General features: G+C 44.2%; 1 long non-coding RNA gene across 1 annotated transcript; it reads right to left on the bottom strand.

Annotated features, from left to right (window-relative positions):
- Positions 1 to 3,492: 3,492 nt before the first annotated feature.
- On the bottom strand, positions 3,493 to 4,218 carry LOC123124142 (uncharacterized). The gene is made up of 3 exons (XR_006460992.1): positions 4,066 to 4,218; positions 3,910 to 3,985; positions 3,493 to 3,834 (listed from the first exon to the last, which is right to left on the bottom strand). It is a non-coding gene; the product is annotated as an uncharacterized lncRNA (long non-coding RNA).
- Between the last annotated feature and the right edge of the window lie 8,530 nt (positions 4,219 to 12,748).

The raw sequence follows: 12,748 nt of genomic DNA, 5'->3' as shown, positions 1-12,748 counted from the left end.
CGCGTGTTAGCCTATAGCAGATTCTTGCTCAATTGTAGGTAAAATGTGCGTCACCTGGAAATCTTCAAGGCTTGTGGTGGCTTTGGAATGCATTTTCTTATCAAAACTAGGAGCTCCCTGGATATCATCCACCTCTTTCAAAAGCTTATGAACACCACTGAGATCATGTTTGATTTTTACAGCAGCTCTTTCAAATGCTTCATCCTGTACGTGGAAGATCACATGTTATGTCTGAAACGACATTCATTATTTCATAATTAAGTTAACATGCATGCGTACGTCAAAATCTTCATCAAGGTTCTTCATGGGGGGCTCCATGTCATCATTTTTTATTCCCTGCTTACAATCGTGCTTAGCAGCGACCTCCGTGACAACCTTTTGTTTCCCCTGGTCAGAAGCCTGCTCAGCATTCTCAACAAAGGCCTCCATTAGGTGTGAAGGTGCCCCGAGGTCAGATAGATGTATGTCCTCCACTCCTGGAAATATTCCATCACGTTTTTTCTTTAAAAAAATACATGTTAGTCTAGGGTGTTTTCACAGTAAACTAATTTAGAAAAAAACTTGTACACGTAAATTTCCAATTATATATACTAATCTCATAATTCTAGGCTTACGTTCAATTCTTTGATGAGGTCCTCCATGAGCTTCCATTTGTACGGGTACGCCTAAGGCACTCATCCATTTTGTTTTCAAGGGTGCACTTCCTATCGACTTGTTCTGCACCGGCCTCCCACACGAGGGAGGCAACTTCTTGCAAATCAGTCAATACATGTCCGACGAGTACCTCAATCTGAGACTTTGAAACAGTTAAAATCATATAACGTCATACTAGTTGGAATGTTACAATATATTTTTGTGCCTGATGTAACTCATTTACCTGAGCGCCAGTCTTCGGTTTGGCCAGCGTACCATCTCGTGCTGGAATGAAAGGCCTCATCAGGTCCTCACCATACTGCAGTTTAGTGTTGTTAGTATGATTTAGAAAATATATATGTTACATAATCCAGGCAATGTGCTGACATTTTACCTCTCCAACTCCCAGATAATTATTCTGGATTATATTGTCAACCTTTTTGCCTTCTCCTCGCTCCAGTTCTGGATCAGTGGCCTTAGCCTTGATTCATACGAGATGCTAGAGTCCAATTGGTGCACTCTGAACTTCTCGTAGTACCATGTCTGCATGACAACAAAAGCAGTTCACAAACATTCTCGTACATTATGTAATGTATGTTAGGTAACTGATAATTGTACTACTATGAATTACCTGCAGCAGTGGTATATTCCCCTCCAGAATTGCCTCACCATTTTCAAAATTCTTCACGCTATCCATAAGATAGTCAAGCGTTAGCTGTCCAAGATTTGTGCCCTTTATCGTCTCAACGTTTCTAACAATCCCAATATATTTGTTATCCACATACTCCTCTTTTGTTGGGCATACATATTTGCCTATGGTGTACAAGACAAATGCCTGACAAAATTTGGTGTCCTGTCGACTTTCATCTTGGCTAGCAATCCTTTGAAAGTAATTTTGGCGTCATTACGGTCTTTCAGTTTCTTCCACAACTCCATATTATCATCCAGATTTGAAGGGACGTGCTTCTTCCCATGGCAGGGCATGTCTGTTATATGCGCTACATCTTCTAGTGTGATCCTACATGGTATCCCATTGATGATAAAGGCATCCTGCTCTGTGTCATATGAATTAGCGATGGCCAGGCACAGTACACGTCTAATTTTGATGCTAGGTGTCCTGAGAAGTCCACCCAGTCCTATCAACTGGATGTACATCCTTTGCTGCGTGTTTAATCCGTTTATGAACTCCTCATATGGCGGCAAAGAAGCATCCTGGGTTCAATGGATGTGCAAGTGTGATTAGATTCAGCATGGTATACAATTTAAACACTCATACAAACGAATACAGCTTATATATACCAACATAAAAATTGTGCTCTACGCTACTGCATGAGGTACAAGCATGCTGAGTTCCATGTATGTGCAAATACTATCATGTGATTCAGCTTAGTTACGTTTGAACGGTCATCTAAGGTAATCTCCATTGCAAGGCACTTATCTGAAATAAAATAAAAATTGGAAAATAAAAAACTATCCAACCGTGGTCTCCTCAACTCTAGGCGCTAATCATGGTCAGTAGTATGGAAATAAAACATGGACCATTGATGCCTTCCATAACTCGTGCCGAAGGAAAAAAGAAGGCAAGCGCCCGCTGCACTAATTGGCATCGACAAGACCAGACGCTAAGATTTAGCCTGGAATTAATCAATGAACTGTCAATCTGGTAGGAAAAAATCCTAGCGCCCTCCCCTAACGCCCCCAACTTAATTTGTTTAAAAACGTGCTGAGTTACATGAATATGCAAACAACGAGTCGAGTAGCAAGAGATCATGGGAGGAAGATCGTGGCACGAAAAATAGCAGCGGCTGAGATCGTGGGGAGTTACCAGAGGATTCATGTTTGGCTCCGTCATTCGGTCTTGCTGGATTCCTCGGTTGCTCCGTCCTTCTTCTTGCTGGTTTGGGCGGCGCAGAAGGACAAACTATGATCTACGAGGTTTCAAAGGATCCCTATTTATAGGGATCGTAACAACCCGGACATATATCTACGTATAGATTTTTTTGGTTGGAGGAAATCAAGGGAGGGGACCCACCTGGTTGAATATTAGGGTGGGGGGCGTGGAGAGTTTAGCAAAGGTAAGTTATGGTTTAAAAAAACTAAGGTAAGTTGCGTAACAACACACCTAGGTCTCCTGAGAATCACGATCATCAAAAAGATATCGTTCCTACTTAAAAAAAGATATCGTTCTTGTTTCTTTGAAAATCAGCCAAAAGAACTGGACCGCTTTTATTATTGGTTATAAGTAGTTCACTGGACCTCTTTGAGGATGAAAACTGGTTCTAAAGTCAGCTAGGATTGAGTCGTCACACGTGAAGTATTTTACTCTCTTGTGAAGCTATTTTATTGCCCATCCGATCTTGCATGCTCATGCTCATACCTTTTTTCCTCGTATATGTGAGACCAAATTTTGTTAATAATACTGAATCATGTCTGGTGCTGCTCAAGATGGCATGACACCATGGTTTTCACTTCGGTGAGATTTCGATGAAATAACTGAACTTCATTCATTTGAGCACTCACTGCAATATTTGCCTTTCAGCCAAAATATTTTAGCCTCACTGAATTTCGGCAAAAATATTTCAGCACTCGCGGAAATTTTTCTGAAACATCTAACTAGCGATGTTAAAAAAAATTCTGAAACTTCTAACTAGCGATGCCAAAATATTTCAACACTCACTGAAATTTTTCTGAAACTTCTAACTGGCGATGTTAAAAAAAGTCTGAAACTTCTAACTAGCGATGTAATTGTTCTGAATCTCGTCCAGACTCCGACGAAACTTAAATATAAATTGAAGAATTCAGTTAACCTTCCTAGGCTTCAAAAGTTCTGGTTGTAAAAAGCAAATATATGTTTCAGCGTCTCCCATGCAGACCAAATTTATTTCAAGAATAGTATTTGGAACCAGTACTGTGAAATATTACAACTTGATTAATCCGCACTGGACTAAGAACATGGCTAGGAAACCTTCTTCGGTACTAAAACCAAACCACACCCTACTCTACCGCTTCATAACCAAGTGTACACTCCAGATCTAAGAATCAACCACTGCTGGACTAACTGCTTGCATCTTCATGATCTTCAATCGCAGCTGCATCCGATAGGCTAGCATTGTACTTCTTCAGCCTTTTCATGGACTTCAATTTGGTGTCGGGCGAATTAAGGACAACAGGCAGCTCTCTTCTATAATTGTCAATGTATGCCTGCATGGGAGGATATGTTAGTATCGTTCCATATGTTTACAAAATTGACAGAATTTTAGGTGTTACTCTACGTACTTGGTCATAACGCAGCGTAAGATCTTATCCCGTAAAGAATTCGATGTTCTTCAGCATGTAGAGTGCACAAGAAGAACTACAAGAATTAATTATGTTAGCAGCATTTCGCGTATTAACAATGAAAAACATATTTAGAAGCTAATACTGTTGACTGACTTGTCATCTTGTCTTGGCACAGGAACATGCTTTACTTGTAGGGGAACGCAGCAGAAAACAAAAATTTTCCGACCTACGCACCAGCCCAGGACCACTATGGAGACTGCATACATGGTTTGATCTTTTTCGTTACCGACTAGTAGCGCAGCGGGAAGTAGAGTCGATGACGATCGGCGGTGCAGATCCCCGCAGCTAGGATTTACAACCTCCCAACCGCGAGGATGTATACCCTCATCTGCTCCTCAGACAGCCCTCCGGGAGGCGGTCGAACAGCCCCCCGGACGGTGTCGCGGACAGCCCTTCGGGAGGACCTTCGAAACTCGAACGGTCACTCGGACAGCCCTTCGGGAGGACCTTCGAAACTCGGACGGTCACACGGACAGCCCTTCGGGAGGCACTCACGAACTAAGACCGAAACTACGATCTCTCTACAGAGTTGCACACATACGGTGTCAGCTATCCGGCAGGGCTTCGCCGTCTAGAACTAGTTCCTGCCGGAACCCAGACAGCCTTTCGGCTCTACGAAACTATTTCGCTGGGAGGGAGAGAAGAAGCCAGATCATTGCAATGGCATGCATGTGAGAAGGGATCATCCTTTAGGCAGCCCCCTCCACCCCTATTTATAGGCCAAGCCCAAGGGTGGCTTCTCCAAGAAGCCAAGGGGGGAAATACCAAAAAGGCCCTCAAGGTGGCTTCTCCAAGAAGCCAAGCAAAAAGCACTTTCACTATTCATGACGACATTTTTCAGCGTCCATTCGAATTGAAAATATTTATGTGGGCTCAGAACATTTCCAGTACCCACTAAAATAATTTTCAACGCGTTCCGAAACAATTTCGGTTTAGTGATTTTCATCTGCGAAAAGCAAACAAGAATGCGTTTTCACTATTCATGAAGACAATTTTTCGCGTCCACTAAATCCGAAAATATTTCTGTGGGTCTTAGAATAATTCCAGTACCCACTAAAATGATTTTGGATTCGTTCTGAAACAATTTCAGATTAGTGAATTTCATCTGCGAAAAACATCTGAAGTGGCTCCGGCAGCTCCGGAACATTTCCGGTTTTTATCTCAGAAAATTCCAAAAAGTTTCCAGAATGATTCTGGCATCCTCCAAGAATTATCAGGCATGTGCCGAAACCAATTTGACTTAATGGTGTATCCCGAAACAACTTTTCGGTATCATCGAAACTTATCCGATGACCTCTCTCTGCGGTACGATTCCGCTGTCCGAAACTTTTTCGGTGATTTTCTCTCAGACTCCCTGTCTAGTATTCAGCAGATAGATGACCCTTAAGCGTGTGACCCTATAGGTTCGGTGAAGTATAGACATGACCCGGAACCCCTTCCGATCAATGATCAACATCGGAGCCGTGGACACCCATATTGACCCCTATACCCACACGAATAAATATTCGAGTGAACCTCCAGTTGCCGTGTGCTATTCCTGTTGCTTCGCGATATGTTACAAATACCCGAGGTGAGACATGTTGGCATTCCCGTTGATCAACAACTTGTCCACTATGCTAGTTACCTCGTTACCGGTATTGTTCTCTTTTCTCGTTATCGTGTTCCGGCATCCCCGTGATCAAATCACAAAGTGTCTGGCCAGACGATGATGGATACCGTAACACCGAGAGGGCCCAGAGATATCTCTCCATCGTCGGAGGAGCAAATCCCAATCTTGAGCTATCAAGTTACTTGACACACTTTTCCATGAACCCGTAAGCCGCCGTAATAGCCACCCATTTACGGATGACGTTTAACAAACCCCAAAGTTCATGAAGCAAGCATGAAGAAACTCGATACTCTCATGGTCTAAGGAATCATGCAAACGTTAACCATCTCTTTGTTATGTACCAATAAACTTGTGACGAATGAATCTCATAGCATAACATCATGCCGGGTCGATTCAACACAAATGTTCTCTTAACATTATGCCCTCAAGGTTGCTGACATAGACATGCCCATGATCAGGAAAACATAACCATCATGCAACACTTGAGCTAGTCTTAGAGGCCAGACTAGGAATAGATTTTACCGTTTATTATTCCACACGTGCATATGAGTCTTCCTCCGAGCCTCGTGGTTATTGCAGACTCGAGAACCATAGCAGTTATAGCATGGAACATAAACATAATTATGAACTCGGAGATAAATAATATCATTCATTATTGCCTCTAGGGCATATCTCCTACATTACTATCCATTGGGTCACGTTAATGTCTTGCCATGCATGGCTTTGTGGTCCATTGATTCGCAGCGATGCTCTCAGATGTGCTTCCACCCCACGTATCTGCCAAAGTCCATGATATGAGAAGTTGCTCACGGTTCATGGTTAGGTGTGATGCTAAATCCTGTGTTATATTGAAAGACGTTTAAAATCTCACCACGTGAACCACTTGTGTTACTACGTTGCTGAAAAGTGAATCAAGAATCTGAATCTCCCTCCTTCTGGGGTTTACGACCACAACGAACCAGTGGGTGTTCCCCATGTTCGTAGGTAGAAAAACCTGGACAGCAAAGATGATTACATCAACATGCATAATAATTAGAAAAATAAATGTGTTTATGTCATGGTTAGATGGTACCAGATCATGTCTGAGGTAGTTGTCTCGTTTCGTTGTTCCATGACTGCCCGCCAAAGCGGCCTCATGGCAGTTCTCTACCTTACCATCTCTTTCGAGCATAGCGACGCCGACCACCCTCTCAATGTAAACCAGTTGCCCGTCCCTTATGTCCTTAGGATGATCATGACGCATGATCTGAATCACAACATCTACCAACTAAAACAAAATCAAGTTAATTGTACTGTGCAAAAGAAAATTGATAAAATAATTTGGCAAATATCTTACTTCGTCACCCAACCATTTGTCATCTAAAACTCCATCTGTCATGGTGAGGCATTGCAAATGCTTCTGTAGCAGAACAATGTCATCAATTACCACCAATTTTTTTTATCAAGATTTGCGGTGTTGACAATTTCGGCCACGTAATTCTGTCGAAACTTTTCAAGGTCGGTCTCCATCCTCGAAGCACCTGTGTCTGTATCTTTTAAATTGCTTGCACGGTTTTTCCTGTTTGTATTCTTTGTGTCCTTGGAATCGTTGGTAGACTCCGATGGAGTCCTGTTTTTCTTTCTCTTCTTATCACTATCGTCCGGAACATAATCTTCATTGCACAATAATGAAGATGCCACTCTTTTTCGGATGGTCGCACGATTTGGTAGCATGGAATCAACCACACTATCTTGTCGCTGCTTTGCTAAAGAATCATCATAGTTGTCCTCATCAACTGGGAAGACATGGGGCTCTTCCGGCTCCCTTATTCCCTTAGCCTTGGCAGACCGGTGTTTGCTTTTGGTACCTGCCTCTCCCCCCACCTCAATACTGACATCTTCATCATCTTGATCTCTTCTTTCTTCAGCCTTTCGCACATTCTCATTGTGCCTCAAATTCAGAAGATCCTGTGATTTGAAATAAATTACTTGTTAGCTTGCAATCTGCGTGAAATAAAAAAAACCAGTTAACTATAAAATGTGCATCACCAGGAAAGCTTCAAGGCTTGTGGTGGCTTTGGAATGCTTTCGCGAATTCAAACTCGCAGGCCCATGCGAAGCATCCAGCTCTTTATAAAGCTATGAAACATTCTTGAGACTCTCCTTGCAAGCTGCAGCAACAGCTCTGTCTTCTTCATCCTGAACGTGGAAGATCATATGTTAGCTACGAATCTGCATTAACTTAAACAAAATCAGTTAGTTGTGAAATGTGTATCACCATGAAAGCTTCAAGGCTTGTGGTGGTTTTTGAATGCTTTCGCGATTGCAAACTAGGAGCAGGTTGCAAATCTTCAGCTACGTTCTTCATGGGGGCATCCATGTTATCTTTTTGTATTCCGTTAGTAGAAATTGAAAGTGCTAGTTATCGACTAGAGGGGGGGGGTGAATAGGCGATTTTTCAAAACATGAGAGTTTCGAAGACAAACAATAGAAATGAACCTATTGATATGCAGCGGAAGGTAGACTACACTAGGCAAGCCATCATCAAGTATTCAATGAAGTGAAAGTGCGAAGAATAATAGCAGCTAGGTAGTACGGATCAGGATGGAAGATGGTATGAAGCCCAACAACGATAGAAGTCACACAATGAAGACAAATAGGTAAAGCAAACAAGCAATGACTTCACGAAGACAAACTGTAAGTAAAGAGAGGGAGAGGATAGAACCAGTCACTTGTTGAGGTCACATGATATGTTGGACCAGTTCCAGTTGCTGTGACAACTGTACGTCTGGTTAGGGAGTCTGAGATTTAACTCAGAAGACCGCGCCTTCACCTTATTCCCCTTGAGCTAAGGACACCTAGTCCTCGCCCAATTACTCTGGTAAGTCTTCAAGGTAGACTCCCAAACCTTCACAGACTTTGTTCACCGGCGATCCACAATGACTCTTGGATGCTCAGAACGCGACGCCTAACCGGCTGGAGGATTCACAGTCCTCAAGTGTAACAAGTCTTCAGGTCACGCGGACAGAAAGACTTCAGTGATGCCTAACACTCTTTGGCTCTGGGTGTTTGGGCTTTGTCCTCGAAAGGATTTCTCTCTCTCAAAAGCTTTGGAGGTGGGTTGCTCTCAAACGACAAAAGCTGTGCACTAACTCTGAGCAGCCACCAATTTATGGTGTAGGGGGTGGTCTATTTATAGCCACTAGGCAACCCGACCTGATTTGTCCGAAATGACCCTGGGTCACTAAGGAACTGACACGTTCCAACGGTCAGATTTAAAACACACGCGGCAGCTTGACATGGGCTACAAGTAAAGCTTACTCATCCAGCTCTGGATAAGATTTGCTCTCATTGTCTTCACTCGAAGACATAAGATTTTGGTTGAGCATCACTTCAGTCACTCTGACTTTGTTCACTGGGACCCCACTTAACAGTACGGTGGTTCCTACGACTCAACAAAGAAGAAAAGGAAACAACGAAACAACTAGGTCTTCGCGCTCCATAGTCTTCACGCAATGCCTTCGCTTGTCATAGTATTCAATGTGAATATCTTCACATACCACCATCGTCTTCAATGTCTTCATTCATTTTTAGGGGTCATCTCCGGTAGGTAAACTGAATCAATGAGGGACTACTACCTGTGTTATCCTGCAATTCTCACAAACACATTAGTCCCTCAACCAGGTTTGTCGTCAATACTCCAAAACCAACTAGGGGTGGCACTAGATGCACTTACAATCTCCCCCTTTTTGGTGATTGATGACAAACTGGTTGAAGTTTTCAACGGGGATAAAAGTATGTGAAATTGTAAAGGATAGAGGTATTGTCTTCGTAAGTAGCAAAAGGCTCCCCCTGAAGATGTGCATATAACTAATTTTCTTTTGGAATGCAAATGCACATGGCAGGTTGTAATTGTAGAGATCCTCTTCAACTTATGAAGACAATTCATCATGCATGATTTGATATAACAAGGATAATGACATGCATAATGGGAAATGGGCGTCTACAAAATGACTAAGTGCGGAATTTATCATCGCACATGCGGAATTTATCATCGCATCATAGAATAGCAAACAAGTAGCAGACGACCATCAAGTTTAAGTGTTACAGCTCAAAGAACCGACTGTATCAAAAGCGAGAGTTGTAAACACTAGGCAAAATATAAAGCAACCGCCCATATGGACCCGCTTGAAGACTATCAACTCATATGCTTCTCCCCCTTTTGTCAGTAAGGACCAAAAAGGTTTGAAGACATAGAGCCTCTACTCGTTCCAAGAAGGAGTAGGAGAGGATGCAGGGTCGGCGTCGGGGTTTGGCGGTGCAGACGAACTTGGTGCAGTGTTGATATGCGCTGAAGTTGGAGGAGGTGAAGTTGCATCATCTTGATCATCGATTACTCCGGCATTCACCATTGCAGCGAAGGAGGAATAATCAGAGTCTTCAAGAGACGGAGTTTGACGCAAAACAGCATTCCTTGGAGGAGTGGAGTCAAACTTGAATCTTTCAGTGAAGCCATCGTCCTGAAGATCTGCTTCAGCACTGAGCAATGTCAAACTCTTCCATGACCTCCGACAGGTTTCATGTGTAACAAAGGCATTCTTGGTGGCAAGATTGCGAATGCGATTGACGTCCACCAAGAGGCTTTGCATCTGCCGCTTCAGCCAGAAGTGATGCTTATCCTGTTTCTGATGCAGGGCAACGAGAAGTTCTTGGTCATAGAGAACACGAGATCGCTTCCGAGGCCTTTGAGCAATAGTGCTTTCAGTGGCTTCAATTTGAGCACGGTGAGGTAAGCGTGTATTGCCAGCCAAAGGATAAACATGAGTGACTGCCTGGACTCCTTCAATGGGTTGCGTGAAGCTTTGGTGATCAGCATTGTGAAGACAAACATGCTCCTTGGCGGGCTCTGGGTATATGGCTTCAACTGACATATCAACCTCTGGCAGAAAGATCAGATGGTTGCGAGCAGAGGGCTGATATTTGACAGCTGAGTGTAGCTTGATGAGGCGCATGACCCACGGAGCGTAGAACTTCAGTCCAAAGAGATCAGAGCCTGATGCAGCCAACTGCCTGATAAAGAAGTCTTGAGCATTGAAGCTGATGCCGTTGAAGATACAAAAGACCAAAGTCTTCATTGCTCCTTCAAGTTTTGCTGCTGAAGAATGTCCTTTGACAGGCCATAGAGTTCGCCTGATGATGTGATAAATAGTGCGTGGCAGATACTCTAGATCTTCGACAAAGAACTCCTTTGGGTAATCAGCGTCATGTGGCAGAGGCTTCATCATGCTCAGCATTTCGCTCATGTTGGGCTCTGGCTTGTGGAAGATACTCTCCAGAGCAATGCGGTGAAGCTGGCAACCAGGTTCATATAATTCTCCTGGAGTGGGCAGGCCCGTTAGCTCAATGATGTCAAAAGCTTTGGCTTCATGATGGACATTGCCTGTCATCCACTCAAGGACCCAAGTCTTCGGATCCCTGTTGTATCCGCGAATGTGGAGGGTAGCATAAAATTGAAGCAGAAGTTCTTCATTCCAATGCTCCTTATCAGTTACAAAGTTTAGCAAGCCAACATCACAGAAGCAGTCAAGGGCTTCTTCAAGGCATGGCAATCCAGCAATGGCTTCGTAGTCAAGACGCATATGAGGAAAGATGCGCCCCTGATCATAAAGAACACATGAATAATAACTGCGCTGCTGATAGCTCCAGAACCGATCCGATGAAATCCTTGGCTTGGAATAGGGGTTCTTGGCGCTATCAAAGAAAGTGTTGTGCGCAATGAAGCCATTTGCATTGAAGGACCCTGGTGAAGTGGCAGTACCTGGAAACCTGGGCAGTCTTGGCTTTGACTTCCGGACCTGTGGCCTGTGCGCGACATGATAGTCAAATTGCGGACTAGCAGCAGGAGGAGGAACCAGAATAGGCCATCTAATAGTGACCAACTCACCATAGTTGTATGCTTGCTCAATAGTATGTGGCCTGGGAGGCGGTACAGGAGCAGTGGCAGTGGTAGTGGCAGTGAGTTCAGGCTACAGATTGGCATCAGGTGCAACATTGACTTCAGGGGCTATCACTTCAGGCACCTCATTGACTCCAGGTGCCACAGTAGCTTCAGCCATGACAACGTCATTGGCTTCAGTGTTGGTGTTGGTGGCCGCCTCAATGTTGTTAACCTCCACTTGAGTAGTTGGAGAGTCAGACACGTTCTCCTCGAGAACAACTTGGTTGGTAGGTGGTGTAGCAACAGGTGCTTCTTCTTCTCTTGGTTCTTCTTTGTCATCGGTTGATGCAGCCGGAATATCTTCAGCCACATTGGCTTCAGTCTCGGGTTTGTTCACAATTGGAGAGGCTTCAGGAAAGACTTGGCGTGAAACGGATTGGCGCTCTTCTCCTTCTGAAACACTTGACAGAGTGACCTGTGGCCTTGGTCCTTTGCGAACTGCGAAATGCTGGCGACGCTTGTGGAGATGGAGTTGGTTGGGCCACAAAGTCTTCATCTTCAATCACCGGAGTGGTGACTTGAGTTGTGGGAGTAACAGGTGTTTCTTCTTGACGGGGGGAGTCTTATGGGTGATCAGCCCATGAGTCATCCTGAGCAGTTGGCGTCAATGGACGACCAATGCTGATGAGTTCGCTGTTCGTAAGAGCAGGCGATGATACCACGTTGTGCTCGATCTGAGGAAGGACTTCGTCATCTTCAACATTGTCATGATGACCAATGTCTTCAGCTGCGGTGGGGTCAACAACTGGAATGTCTTCAGCTTCAGGAGCCTCTGTGGAAGCCGGCTCATGAACTATCATTCGACGTTCTTGTTGTGCAGATTCAGGACGAGCAACAGAAATCGACTCGACTACAAGGGGCTCTGTTGGAGCAGCCCGATCTCTCTTATTGGTCTTGCGCTTCTTGGTGGGTGGAGCATCATCAGTGGTGTTCTTGGTCTTGCGCTTTCTGGCCTTGGCTTTAGCTGCCCTTGTCTTCTGAAGCTCTGAACCCACTGTGGTGACCTTAGGCTTCACGCCTGTCATACTGGCTGGGAAGACAATGCGAGGTTCTTCCCGCCTGGATGGTTCAGTTTAGTCCACAGATGGCTTCTTCTTCTGCTTGGCAGCCATCTTAGGGTCGATGCCAGGACGCCCAAGTGCCTTGTCTTCTCAACTTCATTGTAAGCTTGAACACACTTGGTAGCGAGA

The sequence above is a fragment of the Triticum aestivum genome, chromosome 5D, assembly GCF_018294505.1.
Source record: "Triticum aestivum cultivar Chinese Spring chromosome 5D, IWGSC CS RefSeq v2.1, whole genome shotgun sequence".
Lineage (NCBI taxonomy): Eukaryota > Viridiplantae > Streptophyta > Magnoliopsida > Poales > Poaceae > Triticum > Triticum aestivum.
Note: the sequence above shows the minus strand (reverse complement) of the source record. Positions and strands in the feature narration are given on the sequence as shown.